Source organism: Battus philenor, unplaced genomic scaffold, assembly GCF_028537555.1.
Source record: "Battus philenor isolate CCGP_79_NKW_IND1 unplaced genomic scaffold, ilBatPhil1.0.hap1 SCAF_9, whole genome shotgun sequence".
Classification (NCBI taxonomy): Eukaryota; Metazoa; Arthropoda; class Insecta; order Lepidoptera; family Papilionidae; genus Battus; species Battus philenor.
In genome coordinates this window covers 1,216,833-1,242,207 of record NW_027181759.1, presented here as the reverse complement: position 1 = coordinate 1,242,207, position 25,375 = coordinate 1,216,833, and the positions used below count along the sequence as shown (strand labels likewise).

At 34.7% G+C, this 25,375-nt stretch overlaps 1 protein-coding gene across 5 annotated transcripts in view; it reads right to left on the bottom strand.

Moving 5' to 3' along the window:
• The window catches only part of wge (winged eye), a 168,335-nt gene that overhangs the window by 111,513 nt on the left and 31,447 nt on the right, over positions 1-25,375 (bottom strand). The window contains exon 2 of one of the 5 annotated variants that reach the window (XM_068776098.1): positions 10,771-10,841. The exons of the other annotated variants lie outside the window; for them this stretch is intronic. The gene's annotated coding sequence lies outside the window, so the exon portion shown is untranslated. The remainder of the gene's footprint in view (positions 1-10,770; positions 10,842-25,375) is intronic. 5 annotated transcript variants of the gene reach the window in all.

The window sequence follows — 25,375 nt, the reverse complement described above, 5'->3', positions numbered from 1 at the left end:
GCTGTGTTGTAATTTATGTCTCCATACAATAACAGACTGAATCTTTTGATTAGTTGGCCCGGCACATTGTCCTAAATCTCAAGGCATTTAACGGTCTCTAGCGCCTGGGCAGCGACTTGAAACAAAATAATGTACCAACTAATATATAATTGAGTAAATCTTACAAATTTTTATGTTAATATGTATAAATTTTAGCTGTATTTACCCATAATAAAAAATTGTGTATGAAAAATTGTAAAAATTATAAAATGCTGTCGTGCTTCGCAGCTTGGAAAAGAAAGATCAGTATTAAATAGCGGCAACCCTCTTTCAACTGTCTGCGCTTAGTAAAAGCGAAAATAAAATATTGTAAAACAAACACTAGCGATACAAATTAGAATTAATAAAAAAAAAAGTAGATGTTCATCAAAACTGTACCACATGTAGACATCAAACATTGACTTATCTTTTAATTAATATTTATAATATCAAATTTTATATATCAAATTTTGTCGGTGCTCCAGAACGCTCTTTGTCTTCAAGGTCAAAATCATTACTTTTGAAGCGCCTAAACCAGTCTCTGCACGTTGTATTCGACAAAGCATTGTCACCATATGTCACAACGAGAATTCTGTGTGCTTCTGCTGCAGATTTTCTGAATAAAGCAGTGCAATAAAATTCCCCGCAAAACCACTTTATTTGGCACAAAAGTACACATTTTCACAAAAGGCAAATAATATTTGACACTGTGGTAAACACTATTCTACTATAATTTGAGGTTACATATAGCACTACTTTGGTGATTTGTTACCGTACGAAATTCCAGGCACAGAGTGCCGCAACGCCATCTTTCAAAAAACAGCGAGAACTTATTCAAGGACCTAATAATAAAATGTACAAAGCCACGTTGACGATAATAAACATTTAATTTATTCGCATATCAATAAAGAAGAAGAAATGTTGCACTTAACACAAACGCAAGTCGCCCACCTGCCCCTCGACGATTCGAGTTCGTGAACAAAATCCAATATCATAAGACGTAAAGCGCTAGCGAAACTTCGAAAATTATACGCCACGAGCACCGACTTACATTACACTCCACTAAAACTTTATAGCGCTCTGTTATTGCGACTTGCTTTGCTCCGATATTAAAAGTTTATTTTACAATACTCAATTACTAATATATTTTACAAGTTGTTAGTACCTTCTCTACTGTCTGCGATACATCTCGTCCAATATATCTCAGTGTCTTATACATTGAAACGTGGTTTCTCCCTCTGGACCGCGCACACGTGGAATCTACAGATATGGCCCCGTTTTTGGATCCTTTCGTTCAACACAACTTAATATTTTGGCACTAATATCCCAATATTTTTTTTTTAAATATCAGTAAGAAGGTATCTGCGACTAGAACAATCTCGCAGATGTCAAATGGGTAAATGGAATGATGATACAGCCTTCGTCCAATTATTATAATTTTGAAAGAAGCTTTCCTTGTTAAGTTTAATGTATATAACAAAGTACCGATTAAAATAAGAAATAGTGGGTACATTAGAGAATTCTCTAAAATGTTAAGGCATATTTTGGCAAAAAATCCATTTTACGAGCCGCTAAAGTATAACAATATTGAAATATTCGTATGATGAGATATAAAAAGTTTCTTTCGTTTATTAATTTTATGCATCACATCCTTTTACGATCTTTTCGTCTGCCTTACGTCACAATTTCTTTTGTACTTTTTTCATTCTTTCCCACTTTCCGTACATCATCTGTATTAAAGCAGTTGTGCAAGTCAGATAAAAAAATACTAGGCCATATTCGATAACCTGAAATTTGGAATTTCTCTACGAGAATCTAAATTGAGGAGCTCATTAGATGAACTAAAATAACCTACTTTGTCCAACGAATTGCAGTAGGAATAGACAGGCCACATAGCGCGCAGAACATATAGCAGGTGCCGCCTTAATATTCTAAGAATAAGGCAAGGGAATCCACTCAAAAGATGGACGGACGATACGGTCTTAAAGTTCTCAAAAGAGACTACATTCAGGCCGATTTAAATTGGTACTATTTAAAATTGAGTCAGCCTACATCCATCAGATAATGATAAAGTAATTGGTACGTCTTAATATGCTCCACTGACTAAAAGGTGGATGGAAGGTATTAACCCAATGGTATATTTATTGTTTTCAATTCGAACAAAATACTTGTATTCTTACTTGTTTTTCAGAAACCCATACTACACTTGTATTTTACTGTATCTTGAACCGCGATTTATATAAAGATTATTTATTAACTTGAATAGAATTATACCCGTGTAAGTTACATTTAGTGTAGATTTCAGTGAATTTAAAGAAGCTTATTATAGCCAGCAATATAATTTAAAAGGGCTAGAGGACAGTCAATTACTCGCTGGACTCACGCTGTTACATAAGAATGCACGTGGCACATGTTTCAATTGGCATACTCTTTGAAAGTTAAAAAAAAATCCCCAACAAGGCCCTAAGTTTTCGATCTGATCCAGACCAAGAAAGTGAGTTTGGTTTAGCTGTGTGAGTAGTACAGTAATACCTCGTTTTACGCGAGGGATATGTTCCAAAAAAATCGCATTAACTGAAATTCGCGTATAACGAGGTTTATGACTAAACATAGTCAAAAACTATTACAAAAAAATACAAATCATTTTAATCGATCACTTTAATTCTAGGAACACTTTATGCAATACATACTCTTATTTTTTACGGAAAAATACATCTATTGTCTTTTGGGTAACGTTTTGTTTACGTTCTTGTAAAATACGTTCATAACACCCAACACTGTTTTTAATTGTTTGACAGATGGTCAAGACACCATAGAGAAGTTGATGACTACATTATATTTATACGCACTCTTTCGCGTAATTCGAGGCATTTGAGCGCGAAATTTGCAATTCGCGTTATAGTGAAACCGCGTATAACGGGGTCGCGTAAAGCGGGGTATTACTGTAGTTTGCTAACGCGGTGGCTTGGTGCGTAACGCGGGTCCCGGCGTGACGTCACCGCCGCGAAGCTTTGACCTCGGTGATATCGGCGCCGCACGTCAAACACTAGCGCGCGAGAGCGGTATCGTATCGTTTATTACCCATGAGAATGGACGCTCTCGGAGTTATTTGTAACTTTATATTTTTACATATTAGCTTTATCCTATATATAAGAATTTTATATTTGAGACTATGTTGGATTTGCACCACAAGTTTTAACTATACCTAATAAATTTATGCCTTTTGGTATAAATCGTCTGAAGTGTTTCTTTATCGAAAATATAAAACTTTATAATTATGGAACTGTTGCAATTAGAAAATAAACTTACTTATTTTTTTTCTTAAAAATTTTGTTCAAAATTAATACAATAGTCTTTAAAACAACTGATATTCTCATTCATAGTACTTTCAAATTTTAACGGAATGAGTGATATTGCAATTTTTCATTACATATATATTTAATATTAGACTTAATTGATGAAATTTGAATTCTTGTTAGGTTCGGCATCAATTCACGTCAGTAAATGACTACAATACAAACATTCTTATAAAAGAACTCGCAGGGAATCACCGACACCGGAAATCCTCGTGATCATATCGGGGCTGCTTTTAAATACCAAAATTAAACCGGACGGTGCCGTTACAATTCCAGACGTCGTATTGTCGCATTTGCACAGACTATTATATTGTTATTATATTTATGTCACTTCCTTGCATATTATCGTGTGTAACATTCGCGGAACCCGTGAGTGACCTCTACGGATCCCCGAAGTTCCGCCGAACAGTTTACGAAACGCTGACATAAACATATCCTATTACATTAGTGTATTTCCGTCTCTTGCTACTCACGATTATTTTTACAGATAATATAAATAAGACCAGTTTTTTTTGTGCCTTTGTTTTTACAATAACAGTTAATATTACGTAATTATTAACAGTTATATATAATTTATTTATTTATATACACTTTATTGTACACAAAGTTAAAGAAAAAAAAAACGATCTAAAAGAAGATTTTATAAAATTAAAAATTAATTTATGCAGAGGTAGTAGAACAGGTGGTCTTATCACTGGCCGGTCATTACCAGGCAACCTTTGAATGGATTTGAGAGAGATGAAGAATGGTGATGAGAGATATACATACATATATGAATTTTTATTCTGTTAATTAAACACTTTTAACATTATTTAAATTAGTTCATGTTAATTGAAGCAGGTCAAATTGAGGATATTTTTTAAATAATTTACTCAAATTTTCGTAATGTAACTTAATCAGCGAACGATAATATAAAATAAAAATATGTTATCGTATTAAAATCATGGACTATAACGTCTGAATAGATTCAATACTTAAGAAAAGATAAATTGGTTGAAAAAAATCAACTAGTGTTATGTACAAGATTGCATCGTGGGAATACTATCTGAGACACAATTCATGTTTAAATATCAATACTAAATAAAAAAAAAAACGTATTAATTTTTGTCTGTTCGACGTGTATTATATTTAATAAAAATTTTGTCATAACAGTGTTTTAATTACAAACTTTATTTTGTTTAACAAAACCTTGAGTTATCTATGCTGTTATGGTTTAGACGTGTTGGTAATTAACAGATAATTTAACTTATAAATTATCTAGTTAAATGAATGTGTTTAATGTTTTGTACATGCACTGGAGGCGAGCCGCTTATAAGCGATCATAATGTCAACCGATTGACGTCCAATGCAGGGCATAGGCCGCCCCAATAAATCGCCATAATGACCTGTCCTGCGCTGCTCGCATTCAATAACATCCCAGCTGATCCCGCAAACGTTGTTTTGCAAAAAAAAAATTGATATTTTAATGTACAAATAAAAAATAAGGGTTGATCGTAGAGGGGTGAAAATTTATGGTTGTATGTATTCTTGTATGCTGTATCATAAAACAAAAATAAAAACAAAAAATTTCGTTAAAAAAATAAAAAAAAATTTAAGTGTGAACAACCTTTATCACTTAGGGGTATAGAAAATAGATAGTAGCCGATTCTCAGACGTACTGAATACGCATATTAAATTTGGTAAAAATCAGTCAAGCCGTTTTCGGAGTTCAAGTTCGAACACCGTGACACGAGAATTTTATATATTAGATGATAAGCGCTTTATACAGATTTTAACTTCATATTGGTAATCTATGAACGTATGAAATGATGAAATCTAAACCGGTATAATTAAACGAGTAACACGAGATGCATGAGCATGAGCAGTACGTAATTCCGGATAAGCATACCGCGAATACCATTCAAATGAGCAGGGCTGAATTCGCGACACGTATCACTGCCTATTATTACATCAGCACTCTTTGCCAAGTAATCTCCATACAATGGGCGGGCGGGCAGTCGACCGGTACGACGAAAGCCCTTCATTAAACGCAGTTATGACTTCATTCGAAGATAATTTGCAAGGAGACTTAATATACGTTTCATATTTGGAACGTATACGTTACAAGGAGGAAATGTAGCGAAAACTACATGTATATTTATAAATTTATTTACATTGTCCACTTAATTTTTTAAAATAACAATGCTCGTACAGTCGATTTTAAGTAAATTAGAATCAAATTGTGTTCCTCTGTAATGACACCATTAACTTGAAATTAAAATGGATATAGTGAATCTGGTGCACGGAGCTGCAATGAGAGTTCTGATTAAAAATGAAGAGATCAGTAGAAGAACCAAGGTGGGAGCGAGGCACTACGCTTATGCAACCCCAGCCGTTGAGGCCGAAAGTTCTCGAATGGCGACCACAAGCTAATAGGCGCGACGTGAGTAGGTTCTACAAAATGTTTTATTGGAAACGGGCAGTGCAAGGCTGGTCATCGTGATCATTTTTGGGAGAGGTAGTCGTGCAATGAAATGCACCGCCCGCCAGCCCGCTGATAAATGCGCATGCGGCAAACAATGCGAATCACACAACCGCCACCACCAAATCACTCAACACGTGTTTCACCCCTCCACGGCGCATTTTCAGGAGTTATGTTACACCGTCGGTGCATTTCATTGCACGACTACCACTGCATGTGCGAAAGTGGCTAAATATTGGTCCTTTTCTTACTTAGGATGGACTTCCGCGAAGTAACGCCTGATTCCATTAAATATTTTTGGGAGAGACTTAAATACCTTTCAGTGAGCGTTTAACATATGACATGATTATGATGGTGGTTATGATGAACCTGTATGTGATCATATGCCTTCTCCTAAGTCATATAAAGATGACTACCTGTAGGGCATCGTTGTGCCATCACAAAGAGCAGAGCTTTAACAAAGGTCTATCGGACTCTTGGCCCTTGGGACATTTATTCGATAACTTACATGGAATTAGGTTAAAAACGCAGACGAACGCCCGCGCCGTTAGCTAGCGCTCCCGTGGGGCACACTGCCCTAACTAACGAGCCGGCCAGATGCTGTACGCGCCCAAATCGTATCAACATTCGAGTAACTCGTTTGCTTCAATTTGATCGCTAGCTATTTTCATAGCAACGTTTATTGTAACCTACATTTTGCAGTGAAATAAATTCCAAGTAGAATATATTTTTAATATTTGTCTATATAAGAATTCACTTTAGATGAATTCTAGAATATCCTAAATTAATCGTAACTAAAGTAAAATTGAGCTCTCTTCTCTTGTAAGAGATTACGATGGTTTCAATTACGTCCTTATCGGAGGACTATCAAGTATCCTTGATGAAATAGAGGAATTTATTGTTAAGCTTTTTTATTACTTAAATAATCTTTACTAGTTTCTGTTAGATGTTGGCGCTGTTAGCGTTGTGGAGCTATTACAGCTTCGTCTATCACAGAGCTTTGGATTGCAAATATGCGAGCAAATTTTAGCTCGCATATTTGCAATCCATATTTCTTCTAATACTAGTTCTGCCTGTTCTCGTCCGCCACTTGGATGTTATGAGGAGACACTGTTTTTTCGTCCTTCCGGCTAGTGTTAGGGGGCGCCCTTCTTTCATAGCAGTTATAGTCGTTTTGGCATCTTTACACTGAAGTACCATTTTTTACAAGTTTTGTTTGATGAACTTTTTCAAATGTTACAAGTATACATAACAATGTACACATCTGTATAAATAAATAAAATTGGAATGTCTGTTTGCTTTTTGTTTTCATATACAGGCAGGTAGCTGATGTCATAAGGAGTAGCGTGGTAGTAATAAAGTAGAAAAATGAAATCTAAGTAAACAATATATATTTATTTTTTAAATTCCACGCCGACACAGTCGCGGGCGCAGCTAGTTTATGTATTTAAACGTGTTGATAGAAGAATCACGTCTTTATATGAGTTGTTGACTAAGTTCTGACAGAACTATATAGCGACATCAGAATGGCATGCCATGAACCAAACGTAGTCAAACTGTACTAACATTACACATAATATAAATAAGGATAACTGTTACTTTATTTATGAGTAACATTATTATGTTTGTACCTATGTCGCTGCCTCGTAATTTGAGTTTTTAAACCGATTTGGAAATTTTCTTCAGTTAAGTAAAATATAAAACTTTCGTACAATAAATATGCTTAAAATTAAAAACTATAGATTACGAATATCGTTATATTTTTATTACTAAGCAATTTTCTTCTTATTGGTGTGCTTTTAGTAAAGAAATTGTAAACACAAGCTTCATTGAGAGACCTTTCTTTAAGTCCTTCACAATCTCTCCCGGCTCGTCCGCACAGACAGATGCGATTATATGAGAGCCCATTTGATACATACATATCAATCCTGCGTGACGTCTGTTTCTTCAGCCATACGTTCTAACCTGAACAGAGTGTTTTTGTTTAATATGACCCTTGTTTTCAAAATCTGGAACCTCCTATCATATTGAGGACAGAGGCATTTTTAATTTAAATATTTTGTTTAGTTTTATTTTTTTTATCCCTCTCTTCCGTTCTTCACAATATCTTTTACTCTTCTTCCAACCTTTACATTTTTAATAATTCTCTTACCATTTATTTACATTCCATTTACACCTCACCTCTCTTCCTTCGCCACGCCCTTTTTGGTGTATTACGAAAAGAATGGTGGTAGGTGTATTAAAAAAAGAAAGCGCTCTACAATATTTCTCGACTTGTCATTGGCTGACGATTTTAATTGGTTGAACATTGTTTTAAATCGATATAAACATGGGCTAAGCATGATGAATATACACACTTCTACTTCGAACTTCATTTTGTTATCACCTCAGAGATCTACCGGCCTTAGGAAGAATCCCAAAAATCACATTTTGAGTTTTTACAATTGGACTGCATGTTTTACCTAAAGTGTTATTAAATGCTTATCAATAATTAATATATTTTTATATGCAGAACCGCGTGCGTAAGCGAGTGTTAGAACAATTATTATAGCAGATCACATTTCGCAACATGATAGAGCTGTTTACAAGAAATGACATTTGAATGGTGCGTCGCCGAGATAAACGGTATCGTGTCGAGCGCGCGCGATCGCACTTGTGTGGCCGCGTTATACCCATGCACGTTGCTTGATGTATGTTTTTCTATACTTTTATCGTTGTTTTTAGTGCTACTTCGCGAACAATGGAGGGCCGGATGATAATTAAATATAACGTCGCGATATAACATTCGCTGCAAATGTCTTAAGAAGTAAACTGACGCACTTTATTTTTATTTTTGTTATTGCACGGTCGTAGCTGGAGATATTTACGTGAACTGTTTTTGAAGAAGTTCGATCTTAAGTGTTATAAATAGAACACGTATCTAAGGAATAATCGTTTTATTCGCCTCTTCACTTTTTGTAACAGGCCGACTATAAATAATATTATTTAATATTGTCAGTGTATGGAACGCCTTATCACCTATGTCCAGCCATAGCTAAAACCTAGATGATCCCCCGCCTTTTAGAGATTTCATAATTGGTTATGTCAAAAATTAATTTCCCTGGAGTCGACATGAACGAAAACTAAATTCGATTCAGTTGTCCACGGCTGGACTAAGGGTTTCCATAAATTTCCGATAAAAAGTGTCCAAAATTGTTAAGGAAGAAAGGAACAAGATAAAATGCCAGAATGACAGACGGACGAGAGAAGAAAAATAAATAAAACTATACTCCCAAAAATGATAGAGGAACAAGAGGTTCCCAAAAACTGGGGCCGAAATAGAAAAAAAAATAGAAAGTGGCGTGTATCTAGATGAACTAAATAAAACTAGTTATTTGCTTGCATGCTAACTTGCATCTAAATGAAACTAGTAACTACGAGAATTTTCTCAAGATTTTTAACTGCCTAAAGGAGGCTGGGCGCAGAGAGCCTAGGTCTGCCCGGAAAGGTCTCGTCTTGGTCCTCACCCGATTGGAAGCCTACCAATCTTTTAGATCACTTAGGTGGACTTTCTATGCAGTGATTAGACTCAAGGATCCCCACCGGGGGGACCTCAGCTTGGGCTGTCACTCCTAGCAACCCAGCAATTAGATAAATGAATTCACATTTATCAGTGGATATAATGAACTCGGAAGGTTCGGAAGTGTGTTTCTAATTTTAAAAATGAATACCTCTCCCATTGTGACACGGGCGTGGCCAGGCTTGACAATGACGGGCCACTATTTATAACACGAACTAAAGTTAATTTTATATTTGAAAACTCGTACTAAATTTACTTTTTCGGTTACATTCGGAACCACTGGCAATGTTTTGCAGAAATAGTTTCAAAATATATTTTGTGATTAATAAATATAAAGTTCCTTTCAAATGCAGAAGCCAAAACGGAAGTAATTTAAATAAGAAAGGACCAATATCTAGCCACCTCCGCACATGCAGTGGTTGTCGTGCATGAAAGTGCACCGCCCGCCAGCCCGCTCGTAAATGCGCATGCGACAGTAGGAAGTAATTTAGGGAAGCTATATTTAACGAAGCAGGATTTTAAAATATAATTAGATCAACAGTTGAATGAAAATATATTAATTAAGTGGCCTTTGAAGTGTTTCAAAACTTCATTTTGTTGGTTTTATAGATGATTTTTTTTTTCGATAAACAAATACTAATAATACTGGCAATATAGTTGGCACTATGTTACTAATATTACATAATACTTGTTATAAAATATATGATATATTGTATTTGATCGTCGTTTCAGCCCGTAGGCCCACCTGCAAGGCATGAGCCAATGATATCTATGGGTGAATAGACCATAATCACCATGCTTGGTAAGTGGTTCGGGGATCGCGATGTGATATTGTGGTGATAATACGCAGAGAACGTTACTGTTCATCCTCTAGAAACTTCCTTGTGAGCAGTGGCAGCCCTATACAATTAATGCATAAAGTTTCAATTACTTAAGATTGTTTACCGGGATTTGAACACACGATCTATTATCGCAGGTCTAAGTCCTCTGCCACTGGGGCTACCACTGCTCAACGGTATTTCATATCAATTTGTATTATTATTATATATAATTAATTTATATTCTGAAAATATACAAATAAATAGGACAATAATACCAAAACCTTAATGTGAGAAGGCAATAATATCAAAGTAAATTAGAAAGGTGTGTTAACAATGACCAGTTAAAGTAAACTACTTTAATTTAGTCTATTTACGTCAACTGTTAAATCATTTGTTTCTAGTTATCTTGTTCTCTACTGTCAAAATGCATTACTAGCGTACCATTTATACAGCTAAGAAGAGCATATAAATAATTAAATATACACCATGTATAACAGACGGTTGAATGTTTTCTTTTCTATCAGTTTTATTAAATGTATACTCTTCTAATTTTACCTGAAATTCTACAGAATTCAACTCGACGTAAATGCTCGGTGACTGTATCCGATCTCTTTATTTTAAACTACCTGTAAAGATACACATATATATATTAATAAATGTCAGTATACATATAATCATTGTTAATTTAAAAGAAGAGAAAGTAAAAAAATCAATGAAGATGGAAATGTATTCAGAAACCTATTAAGATTTGTCGTCGTAATTTTACGTAATAAAAACTTTTATATATGTTGACTGGTTAAGTATATTGTAAGAAGTAAGAGTCACCGTCTAAAGTTTCGATCGTTGAGACGTAAAACTACGCAGTTGTCAAGACACACACGAGATATTTCTGAACAGATATATCTCCGGATATCCATATTACGAATTAACATGATTAAAGTAATAGGTAAATTTTTATATTTTACTATTGCATATAATGGATCAAGAACGCTTGATACTCGATATTAATTTAATCGGTCGCTAATCGATGGTCAATTGATAATCAAAATTAACGTTGCGTTCTGGCATAAGAACTCAAATTATATTAAACAGTGATTTACAATATGTTTGAATTAATTGAATTTTCGAAAATGGAACAACGTGCATGTTACAGAAAAGAGTGCTGTATATACACACATGCAAAATGGTTCAATATAAGGTAAATGACCAATACAAGCAGAGATGTAAACAGTGAAATAGTATAAACAATAGAAAAAATAAGATTAATAACTGACAGTTCAAACTAAGATCTAAGTGAACTTAAATATTTAATGAAATTGGGCGTTACCTTGCGAAAGTGGATCCTAAGTAAAAAAAGGACCAATATTTAGTCACTTCCGCACATGCAGTGGTAGTCGTGCAACAAAGTGTGTTATGTTACATTGATTAAGACTCTGTGTTTGCATTAATCGGTGTAACATAACTCCTGAAGATGCACGAGAGAGCACTAATCGATTTACTTTGTTGCACGACTACCACTACATGTGCGGAAGTGGCTAAATATTGGTCCTATTCTTACCTAAGTGAACATGCTTCTTTACCTTACTAAGGATACCTTCATAGTTTATTCCAGTGTGAGGTTCGAAATTCAATTTGTTAGACAATTTAATAACAAAAAACTATTTATATAATAAGAGAATACGATCATTATCATTTTAACCGTAAGAGATCCAGTGCTGGACATAAGCTTCTTCCAGAGACTTACAACAGGACCTGTTTAAGGCACATCCAGCGTGTTTCAACGACAATAACAAGATCGTCTCTCTACCGCTGCACCTGCTGGTCTGTTATCTCCACTCTAGAACCTTACAGCCAAGGAAACCAGCTCTTCTGAGCACTGTAGTCTTATCAACTGCCACTTCTACTTGGCCAAATTGGTAGGCTATATCAATTATTTTCATTCGTCAACGAATATCTTTATTCTCGGTTCGGACAATTACTTATTTGTACATGCGTAGTATAGTACACAAGGAGTTGAACACGCATTTAAGAGTGACTGAGGCACGTGGATACTTAGCTGGCACTCAAAAATTAATGTTTGGAAATAATTGGGGATCATATTTGAGCCTCTCGGCGCTTGCTAATTGAATCGAATAAGTACAAAATCCTGGAACGTCAAGAATGAAGTTTGTTAAATAGACCTTCTGAGTATGTCAAGTGCTGTATTAATTTTATTTTGGTTCCGTTCAAATTTAAGATATCGGAAAAATACGTACGCCTTGTCAATCTACAATATAGTATATATACACTTCTAACAAAAATATTGTAAGATAAACTATGGTATTCGCATCAAAGATTTTGAGAGTGTATTTAGATTTCTCTTCGTAAAATTGATACCGTTTACATCAGATATTTGGTTTTAAAACTTAATAATAATACGACCATAGACGTCATTGACCATTCACTAGATTCACCGTTCGATTCTCGGGTCTATAGTGTTGTAGGGAAAAAGACCGAATACGGGCCCTTGATCCATAGCATGTTTGAAGATTAACATTGCATTGGACCTTCAGAGGTCAAATTTTAAACGAACCCTTGAAAGCGCGTTACCAAAATGAGTTAATGTTCCCTCTTGAGAGCTAAAAGCTTCATCAGTATATACAGAGTGATTAGTGTTCAAAAGAATATATGTATGTATAGCTTCATTTGCTACATTCTATCCGAAAATCAAGTTTCAGAAATAATAAATAATAATAATATAGTAGGAAAAAGTGTACATATTACATATCATTGTACGGCAATCGATTTGAAATAAGTAAATTAATGTAACATCTTTGAAAGTGGTCACTTTGTATAGCATGATAAATATTTACACCTGTAACAAATGACTCTATTTATTATTTCATATGTTTCACTATTTCAGAAATAATTTCCGACTATTCCTTTGACTTTTTATATGCACAGTGAACAGGAATAGCAGCAGTGGCTAATAAGACAGATAGTCGGGCACTTACACCGCAGTCGGATAGAGATCTCCCGGCGACGGTCGTCACCAGTGGCAGGCGTCGCGATCCGAACCCGATTGACTTTGATTGATCGCGCACTGACACGGCCTCCTATATAATCATACGCCGCATTTCCATCTGCCTTTATATACGATATTTTATGTCTAACTACAGAATTACAAGACTGAACGAAGGCACTGCCTGTCTCGTAGAGTGAATTACTTGAACTAATATTTTCATTTTTATGGTCTCCCTTTTGAGGTCTCTCGAACTCCCCTACCGTGTGTGAGCGAGTGATCTTTTTTCAATAATAATTTTTTGTCTACCAACCATTCTTCTTTCTTTACTTCACACGATCTTTCATTGCTTCTCATTCTTTTGCATACATACATCGTCTTCTGGATTCTACATTTACGTATATTATTTTTTTTATTTTATTTCTTTGGTTTTAATATTTACCCTATTTTTTAAATTCTTAGTTGTTTTTTTATTTCTTACTGGTTATATCAAAGATTGAATTTAACATTTAAATCCAGCCGTATGTGCGTCTTATGTCAGTAAAATATTTTACATCTGTGACGTACTCGTGTGCGTGTGTATATACGTATGCACATTCGTCCGTGTGCAAATCGGCCGGCCCCCATGTGCGCAGCGGCGGAGTGGACGTTTTTACAGCCTCGCTTTTTTAGTACCCGCCGGGACTTTAAAGTCATATACTGCTTATCACGGCTCAATGCATAAGCGGTAGCAATTGACGGTTTTTATTTTTGCATCACGATATAAATATGTGGGTATTACAGGAAAATAAATTGGTCAAGATGGCGACATCGTAAGTCAAATTACAATTATTAATAAAAGTGCAATATAAACAGAGAGCACAATTGTTACTCGTCTTTTAAACCGCGCATTATGTCATGTGGATGGATTGCGCATATATAGAAAAATATACGCTTGGTTTATTAAAAAAAAATTGTAATATAAACACAAACACATTGATTAAAATAATTGATAAATACTTTAACAAGCAGCTGTAGATACGCACAAACACATCTTTTTCGTAACGATCCGAATCGAGATTCTCGTAAAAGAGGTTTAGGCAACATTATAGATTCAGGCCGAAAAAAATCTTCTTCCTTACCTTTGTATCTTTGGAGTATGAAAGTGTACCCTATCGAAGAGAGGGTCACCTTTCCTACTCCTTTTCTTCCACTCTTTACTCAACATCTTTATCTGAAACACCTCATTATCTTCTATATTTTCGCGAGGTGCGAGGTATGAAAGAAATACAAAGAATGAAATGGAATTTATGAAATTGTGATGAATTAAAGACGAACGAATATATAAAATTAAGATGGAAGAAAGATGAGAGATGATGTTAATAAAAAGATTAAGTGATGAAATGTTTATTGCCAAAAATTTCTCCCGTTACCCATGACAGGGGAAGTATGAGGATTCCCTCAAAAACGGGACGCATAAAAAATTATGGTGTGAATATCTGTAAGCTATGTCAATCCTGTGAACCTGCGGTGGACAAAACCGTGGCGCACCTCATTGAGCATGAGAAGAAGCAAACCATCACCAGGCTGTTAGGAGAGGAAAGTTGAACATTTTCCTAGATTATTGTAAAATGGTCTAATGTAACGTAAATAAGTACCAAAGAGTACCAAATCGTACTAGTTAGACTAGGAAGAAAAAGAAATTGTAATACAATGTGATAAAGAAATCAGTAAAGCAAAATAAAAATGTAAATAAAAAATTTGAATGTATAATAGTCTAATAAACAGAAGTAGGAGTCTGGATAAACAAAGCGATGTCTGAATATAAAAAAGATATGTGAAAGATAGTGTGAAGGAGCAAAATGAAATAGTCTCTAACAAATTTATGGAAAATATTGTCTCTATGTTCCTAAACAGGTGCCTCCCGTACGGAAAGTCTTTAATAGCGGGAACCATAAAAAAGTTAAATCAATAAGACAGTTGTTAACAAGCTTAAAGCACTAACAATCGTTCAGTTTTAAGTACTTGAATATTAATGTAAGATTAGATATGGAATAAATTATAGATTTCCATTACAATAAATAGTACAGTCTGTACTTAATGGCAAAGTAATTCTAGGTGAAAATAAAAAAAATGCTAGAATCTAGGTCTGCAGAGCGCATTGGATCCAACGCGATAAATATATCTAAACAGGCGTTCCTTTTTCCTGATGATAGGTAGATCTGCTCATCACTAATCAATTGCTTTTGCCTCTTTCTGCTGGTGGCTGTTATATATATATATGTGTAAACGTGTCGACACTCACAGCCGGTCAACCTACCACGTTAAAGATATAGATAAGATAAAATTAATATATTCAAAATTGGAACTTTTAACAGAACTCTTTTTGATGGTCAATAAATTATTTTAATCTATTTTATTTTTGATTCTGCTTGCTGCGATGTTATAGTTCTGGAAAAGAATCAGTAAGAAACTCCACAACAACACGTCTTTTAATAAAATTGAAACAAACATTTCGATATATCTCGCCAAGTATGACAAAATTATATGTAATATTTCCGATGTATTCAGGGGTTCAAAAATGCCCACACAAACAGTTATGTGTTTCTCGCAGATCGTAATATATATTTGTTCGAAACAACAGACAGTCTTAAGCTATGACAGTGTCCAATAAGCGGTTGTAGTAATATCGTTATTTCAGCTTATAAACGTTCACAACAAGGCATATAAGCCTCCTAAACATATCTATGAGAGGTTATACGCTAATCGCAATGCTTGGCAAGCGGGTTGACAATCGCAGTGTAGTATGGTGCATAGAGAACGCTGATGCCCATCCTCTGACAATCCTTTACAAGTAAAGCATAAATTGTGAATTATATAAGATTGTATCCCATAAATCGAACTCGGAAACTACGCTCGCGCTATCTTATATATAAAATTCTCGTGTCACGGTGTTCGAACTTGAACTCCTCTGAAACGGCTTGACTGATTTTTACCAAATTTAATATACGTATTCAGTAGGTCTGAGAATCGGCTACTATCTATTTTCTATACCCCTAAGTGATAAAGGTTGTTCACACTTAAAAATTTTTTTTTATTTTTTTAAACGAAATTTTTCGTTTTTATTTTTTTATGATACAGCATACAAGAATACATACAACCATAAATTTTCACCCCTCTACGATCAACCCTAATTTTTTATTTGTAAATTAAAATATCAATTTTTTTTTGCAAAACAACGTTTGCGGGATCAGCTAGTTATTATATATTATTCGATTGAAAACTTATTTATGCGCAATTGTAATTATACACAATTAATGCACAAAATATGAACTATATAAGGTTGTATCTCGTAAATCGATCCCGTGACCAAAGATCGCAAGTTTCAGTCTTGTATAGCTGGGTCAGCGTTGCTCAATAGGGAGTAATATGACGTAACACGAACTCGAGCATAAATACATGAATGATAGCCACGATGCGATGGCAAAGTTCATTGATGTGGCGAAAGGCAATTACCGCACAAATACCGTACAATCTGAGGATGGCAATACAGAGGAGGAACAAGAGGTACGTGCATGAAGCTTACTCTTAAAAAATAATCCTGTACATTGCCAGCGCGTTTGTGTGCAGCGTGTTTTTTTTTTTGTTTTTCTCAGTTTCTGGCGCGTTACGTACTAACATAAAATTATTTTTATGCTTTTAATTACAGATAATTCTAATGATCATATATAATAAAATTACATTGATTTCGATCAAATGAAATCTTATAATTAGTTTTAAAATAAAAATAAACAATAAATAAACGTCATATGCATTGAAAACATTACCGCTTCCTTAACAAGTGCGTAAAAAGTATAAGAAAATAGTTAAATCTTAAAAATGCATATACGTGAAGGTTCCCTTTAGTATTACCCGCTTGCACTCTCGACGGATGTACACACGGACCTCAAACATCGACATTTACAACGCAAGGGTAGAAACTTGCGTAACTCTCTGTATTTCTGTGACGTGGGCATGAAGATACTAATCTGTTATATTTTATTTGATTATATGTAACGAGATTTTCATATATTTTAATAAACGTATAACCGTCTTTAATATAAAACTCTATTAAAAAAAAAAGTTAATATGAATATCTTGAATATGGTTTTATTTTTAAATATATCTGTACGAGTTCTTCTTTTTTAGCCGATGTACGCCCACTGCGGCACGGGCTGCGCTGTATGCAGCAACTTACCAAGCCCTTACCTATGTTGGCGGTCCATCTAGTGGAAAGTCTTCCCACGCCGCGTCTACCGACTCTTCTTTTGGACCCAACTGCCATCGGATGCACGAGCGATGTGTCCCGCCCTCTTTTATTTTTTAAGAGTTCTTATTTTAATTTATTTCAATCGTGATCATCAACGTCCTTTCCATCTATGGAAGAAGCCTACGCCCAGTGGACTTCCACATTCTTCCCCAATACACCACCAAAAGGACTGGTTCGAAGCGGCATTCATCCAGGATCTACCAGCTTTAACAAATTACAAAGCCTTAAGATTCTGTCATATGTTTTGTATAGAGCCTGTTCATAACCACGTCACCTTGCCAATCCCACATTAAAATACTTAAATAATTTCAAGTTATTTTAAAGAATAATATAGCTACACGCAAGTTGCATTTACATCGCAATAATAACGAATCTTAATAATTAAAATGAAAAAAAAAAGCAATAAATATACACTTTGTACGATGGGATACGGGAAAAACAAAGTTGTTTATTCTGGTTAACATAAACAACTGGGTTTTTTCTCGCTTCAATTAATTAATTTAAATGAAAGATTGGATTATATATTGTAATGTATTGAAAGAAGTAATAGTAAACGTATTTATTAATAATATTAACGAAGATTTTATATAAAAAGCTACTTCAGTAAAAAGATATTTGAACTTTAACTTTTTCGAACAATGTCTATTATAAATTGTAGGTAGGAATTTCTATAATAAAATTTGTTTAAAGGCATTTTGGTCGTCGTCGTTCAGTGCGTAGAAGACAAGGCGTGAGTCAGCCCAAAGACATCTATAGAAGATTTACCATAATCGTCCCGCTTGGCAGGCGGGTTGGCAATCGCAGTGTGGTATGTGAGTAGTGGCAATCCTATATAATTACTGCGCAGTATGAATTATATAAGACCGTACCTCGAGAATCGACCTACTATGGGAAGTCTGAGTCCTCTACCGCTATGATACCTATATATATATATATATATATATATATATATATATATATATATATATAGTACATTTGCTGTCAATTAATGTATGATACACCTTATCGAAAATCAATGGTTTTAGAAATAAGGTTTTAAAAATAACGTAATAATAATGTAGTAAGAAAAAGCTTTTTCAAAATTCGAATTACTACATAATAAAATTATTGTTTTCACTATCTGTTCCTGTAGACTTTGTAGTGCCAGAAGTTAACCTATCAGATTGTAATAAAAAAAATAATATAACATATTTTAGAGTGATCACTTTGAAAAGAGTGTTTTGAAACTGGTATTAAAGCCATAAAGCTTTTTTCGAACCAAAAAACTGTATATTCACACCATTAGCTTTCGCACTTATATCTAATCACCTGTACAATTATCTACAGCTGTTAGTGTCGTAAATAAATAAATAAAAAAAATATTTACAATAAATAAAAAATCACTGTATAACGCTCCTCAGAAGCAATAGGTTGTATTTAACATTAATTTGTCACCCGATTATCATCTTTATTGCGATGGTGTTAGGTTACTCGCGTAGGAACGGCGTAGGAAATGTTCTCCGTCGCCTACCTAACCCCGACTTCCTGTGATAAGGTACTGATAGATCACTTCCTACGGATAAGGGATTTGGGTTCGATGCCCGGCGCATTCGCCGATTCAAGGAAACCATTCATATTGCTCTGCGAAGGATTAACAAGTCAACGGATTCTGTATTCAATATTCATGTTTCCTTGTTACTTTATAAATAGAAATAGAAAACTCTAGGAATAAACAATAAAAATTAAAATTAACAATAGTGTATTCATTATTTTTTTCTTGAACTACCTACAAATTCAAAAATGTTTTCCTGTATTTAAGTTTTTTATGTTATTATTACAAAATCGCAGAACATAAGTACAAAATACATCACAACCAATTCTAGACTGGTGATAAGACATTGTATGTGTACGACTTATGTATTTACGTTTATCACAAAGCAGATTGGTGAAGCATCCAACGCTATCGACATAGGTTGCGGGTAGCGATACACAGATCATCGTGGTGATCTTCGAGGTTCTAGGCTTTTCCTATCTTTCTATTCATTTGAATGAATTCAGCATTAGCCATGTGATCATCGCACATATTCATCACCATGATTATAATATATCGTTACAATGAAACAAAAGATCCATTATGGGAGCGTTCAGTCCAGTGTTAATCGCAGATGACGCGGTTCCGGTGGAAGTGGCTGCGCTTTTTCTCATCGCGTCGGCAATTTATTCGACGTCTGACTCATTCGCACTTCGTCACGTATGTGATATTTATTACAACTTACATAAAGTTCAAAATCGCAAAGCCTGTAATGAGATAAGTCGTTTTTTGTACAAACTTAATATTTTTATGGATAAACTGCGTTCTCTTTTGCTACGCATTTCGCAAAACTTTATTGAATTGGATTCTTTATTAGTTGGTAGCGGCTGTTTTCGATGATATCGTATAAAATGGTTAATGGACATTCTCCTTAAGATCTTTTATAAACAGGTGGATGCGTATTTGTCTGTAGATTTCAATTAATTATTATAATAAATATCTTATCATTAGCCGAGGTTACTTAGGCAAATTTTAGGATTTTACAATGTCAACTCTTTTCTTTTTTTTTCTAATCGAATGAGACCAACTGATATACAGGTCTACCGCATCCAGCGACTTCCTTTAACCTTTACTATGTCATCGGTCGCCATTCCAGAACCTTCGAGCGAGTTTTTAAATATATATTTTTTAAATAAATTAATTCAGAATTTATTTCTGTGCTATTACTATGGAGAGCGATTACCCGACAGCCAATTTTACAACTGACTAAACCCTCAGTAAGAAAAGAACCAATATTTAGCCACTTCCGCACATGCAGTGGTAGTCGTGCAATAAAATGCACCGTCCAAAGGGCATCTTCAAGAGTTATGTTACACCGATTAGTGCCAAACACAGAGTCCACAGTCACTAATCGGTGTAACATAACTCCTGAAGATGCCCCGTGGAGGGGTGAAACACGGGCTGGCGGGCGGTGCATTTTATTCCACGACTACCACCGCATGTGCGGAAGTGGCTAAATATTGGTCCTTTTCTTACTAAGGATGGACTTCCGCGAGGTAACGCCTGATTCCATTAAATGACTAAACCCTCATGCGATGCCCTTCAAGTTGTAAACTCTTTATTCTCATATAAGACAACGGATGTTTATACAATCCTTACTTACTTACTTATTGCTTACTCGATAAACTAAATGTCTGTGATATTTTTGTGATCTCTTATTTAGTCTATACATTGAATTATAGTCAGTCATCAGCTTTTATGATATTTTTGATTATAACACACTTTCAATATAATATAATTAAAAACAATGTTATATTCGACTGACAAATCTATATTTTTACCCACAAAGAAGTTAAAACTAGTTACATTTTATTCGTCATTATCATATTCGCCCACAGATGCCCACTGAAGGGCATAGCCGTTCCCAAAAGATCGCCACGATGACAAGTTCACGCTGCCCGCATCTAGCTACTTCCCGGCCTTGATTTTATCGTCACGTAGTGTCCTTTTTATTCGTCTACCCTCAATAATTATCAACAATGAAGCGCTATCATGTGTCTACCCTACAATAACTATTGTTACTTTCGTAAAATATCTAACGAAATTAAAAAGTTGTTTCATCTAAAACTAAGACTTGAGTAACTCCTTTCATAAACAACTTGTTATAATAAACTTCATTTGTTGTTTCTCGTATACGTGTAATTTGTTTTGTAATAAGTTTTTTAAGGATACGCTATACAAGTTTTAAACTAAGTGCATATTCTAACGTTAATTTAGTTTCCTTTTGCAAAAATACTCAGATTTACTGTTATGATACAGTGAAATACACAGTTCGGTATTTTTCTCGAATAACGTCGTTACTATAAAAAATAAAGGAGTGTAGCCGTCAGTCAAGGTGACGGGAAGTCTTCGTGGCGATCTTTGGGAGGACATGTGCCTTGCATAGGTCGTATCTCATCTGACATTATGATGAAATATATATCCGAATATATACATCATCGAGAACATTATTTGTAATTAGTTTAGATGAAACATTTATTATTGCTTTGGCAGCTCTTGACTTATTTGGGTAGATACTTTAGTAGTGATTTATTTACTTAATCATTTATTTTAACATAAAAAATGTTGATTGATAAAGGCATATAACTCTCAGACTATTATAAATACCAACAAATCTGTATGATAATATCCAATCCGACGAAGGTTCCTCAGGGAGACCACGAACTTTTTACATGGAGAAATAGTAGTATGTAGCGACCGGGCCTGAGGCTTCCCAGAGAGCTCTCGTGCTTCACTACCTTGGAGGTCTAAAACTAAACAACCTCTATGCCCAGGCACTTGAACCAGCGGAATCTACTAATACCATTCGGGTAGCAACTATAAAAATGATAGAAAATATAAAGGCGACGGAGCGAGTGTGTTATAACATTTGTAATCTAAGTCCATGTACTAAAAACATGATAAGGGGAACGAGAAACGCTTATAAACAGGGGCCATAGAAACCTGAAAACGACTCGTAATTCAAAAGTTTAAACACATAAAGTAGAATTACACCATAGGTAAATTTAAGTAAACTTTGTGCCGTTTCTTTCATACCCCAATGACCCTTTACTAACCGCCACTGTTCAAACCATTACGATACCAATGAAACTTCTATTGTTCATAACATTTTTACGTTTTATTTTTTATTTGGCTAGTTTTGTCAAATTACATATGTAGTTTTATATACGTATTTAATATTTATTTGTTATTAATATTTGTATATATGTAACGTTAATTACCCTTTATTTATACTTCTACTGTTTCCATACTATGGTTGTCTGTAAGAGAGTGCCTTGTGTGATAAGACTCCCAGAAGTCGATTGTACTCTTTCCTTTATTTTTTTAAAACTATTTAATGTATCCTAACGTATACAATAAGTAATATTAAAAAAAATATATCAAAAATACCTATAAAATAAGCGTGTGAATAATATAACTGTAAAAGCTTGTTATTAACAATCTGTTATATCAATGATTTTCTTTATGTAATTTAAATAATAGTATAAAAGTTTTCTTAATAGAAACTAGGTCAATGTTTTCTTGGAACATGAGAGCACATCCGTCCATGTGGAGGCTGTACAAAAGAATAAATATTGGAGCCGCACAGTTAAACATTCGAATGTTAACAATCATGAAAAACATGTTAAAATATCAGTCCGACGTGCGACCAGTTTTACGATGGTCAACGAACCCCGTGCTTCGTGGAGATGTTACATCGCCGGCTTAGTGTCGACGTATATTTATAGCTTATAGCTTCACATAGTATATATATTTAAATATATATTACTATATATATAACTAAATATTGCTACAGCATTATGTCCTATGGTTTAATGTTTTAGGCCGGATGTGCAGATATAGAAATTATATATTTGTTTTGTGAGCAATCCGAGCAATTTACAACTTCGGTGCCGCGAATCTACTTGAGAAAACTGTTCAAATAAAATCAATATTCTAACTTTTACAATAATAGAAGTTTAATGGAATCAGGCGTTACCTCGCGGAAGTCCATCCTAAGTAAGAAAAGGACCAATATTTAGCCACTTCCGCACATGCAGTGGTAGTCGTGCAATGAAATGCACCGCCCGCCAGCCCGCTGATTGTATGTGCAGATACTGCGGGTTCAAAGCGGCAAGGTGCAGAGAGCTTTTGGTGGGGCCTAGACTCAGGACATTACATATTTACTAGAATGTAACTAGGAGGCCGCTGTGCTCTTAGATCGCTTAGGCAGTGACTTTATGACTAGGTTCAAGGGACCCCGTGGGGGGATCTTGAATTGAGTTGTGACTCGATAATACCCGCTTAGCGTTCCGACAAAAGAACGCCCGGAAGGGCCGAAATTTTACTTGGTAAACTACCAATTTTCTTATACATAGTTAAAAAGTTACGTTTTATTCGACTACCCTCAATAATTAGTTTTAAACATTCTGGTATTATTACAAGTCTACCCTATTACAATAATTTTGTAAAAACTTTAGTTATTTTCGTATCATCATCTTGAATTACGATGGTACATGTTAATCCAGTGATAACTATATTAACCCCCAAGAGAATCTCAGGCTGTCACTTATGGGTGTAGAATTCCTTCTGATGGGCGCCAAGGAGATCCGAGCTTCGTCTCAGTCAGTCGCAACTATCTCGCTGACATTACTTTACCACTTCGGAAAACGCTTCATCTCTTTAATAGACAATATTTCTCGTGTATAGATAATGTATAAAACTGTAAAAAACCAACATAAGTAGTCGGATAAAACATTTTAAATGCAGTTTTGGTATAATTAATGTTTGAATAAAAAATAAATTATATAAAAAAATCGTTTGAAATACTCATTAAAATAGTATTATTAGAGTTCGACATATAAATTTTACTATATTTGGACATTTTGTGAGGTATAAAATGATATTTTTGAAATAAAACCAGAACATACCATACACTATATTTAATTACTAGCATTACGTAACTCCTGAGTTGAATTTACCTAATTTTACAAAAATCCCCAGCGACTATTACGCTTTTAGAGGATTTAATAGGAGAGCGGGCATCGCGGCGCGGGGAGCGGATGACGTCACGCTCCCAGGGGGCCGCTGCGTACCCAAACAGCTGATTGCCCGAACACCGTAAAAACTTTATGGACTACCCGCACGTTGCAAAACAAACTTTACTACCATCATAATAAGCTGTATATCGCTTTGCACTAAACAACCGACCCTTATACAAATCTGTGCAGACGATTTTCAACTCTTACTTCATTGGATATAGTTTAAAATCGGCTGCTGCGTTACACTGCGTACAGGGCCCAATTTTAGTTTTTTTTTTTATATTATTTTTATTTTAGACTCTACGCCTAGCGTTGAGGAGTTAAAATGGGTCGCGGCACAAAGTTAACGAGATAAATGCGAATGGGTTTTGTGCATTTGTGACGGCTGGGTCGCTGCAGTGCGCCAGTACGCGCCGGTACGAGCCGCCAGTACCGAATATATTCGGTACGCGGCGTGGTACGTACTCTGTAATTATCATTCGTTAATACTTGATGGGCGGTTATTAGCACTGCTCTTTTAATTTGGAGGTGTCTCATGGTTTGTCATTCAACCAAAATCTCTATCACTTTGGTATGAAATTGACACGTGATGACATTGTTCTTATGTCCAACTCTCATAATTCCTAGACTCCCATGTATATATAACAGAATACTATAGTATAACTAAATCTACTTAGTTAAATTCCTGAAAAAAGACCGCCATAGCCATGGTAACAATTTTTAATAATGTACGGACCCGAACACATCTTTTTGAATTATTTAATATAATCTATTGGACACTCTAAAATAGCACAAATGTATGAAAAATTGAAGATTTTTAAATTGATACATCTATAACAAAGTACAACAGATCTAATTACCCGCAGTTACTCCAAGATTTACGGTTCAAGGCTTTAACTGTAATTAAAAAGTAAGGTGAATTTGTATGTTAAAAATCCAAATAAATTTCATTCCCTTCAAACTAACACACGTACGATAAAACGCACTTCTGCAGTGCTTTTTCTAGTCCCAGAAACAGTCGGAATGATCTTTTTCCGGTATAGCTCCTTGAAGATAAGAACAATAAGTATTTATTATAATATAATATTGGAGTAATTATTGATAAGCGTGTTATTTCATTATTTTTTTATTGTACACATTTAAATTCCTCTTTTCAAATTACGTACTGTCCGATAATTCTCGGAAAATCGAAAGAATTCTGTTTACAGATATAATAATACGTAGAAAGATCAGTTTTTTAAGACCTTTTACATATAATGGTAATTGCGACGGTTTTCCCT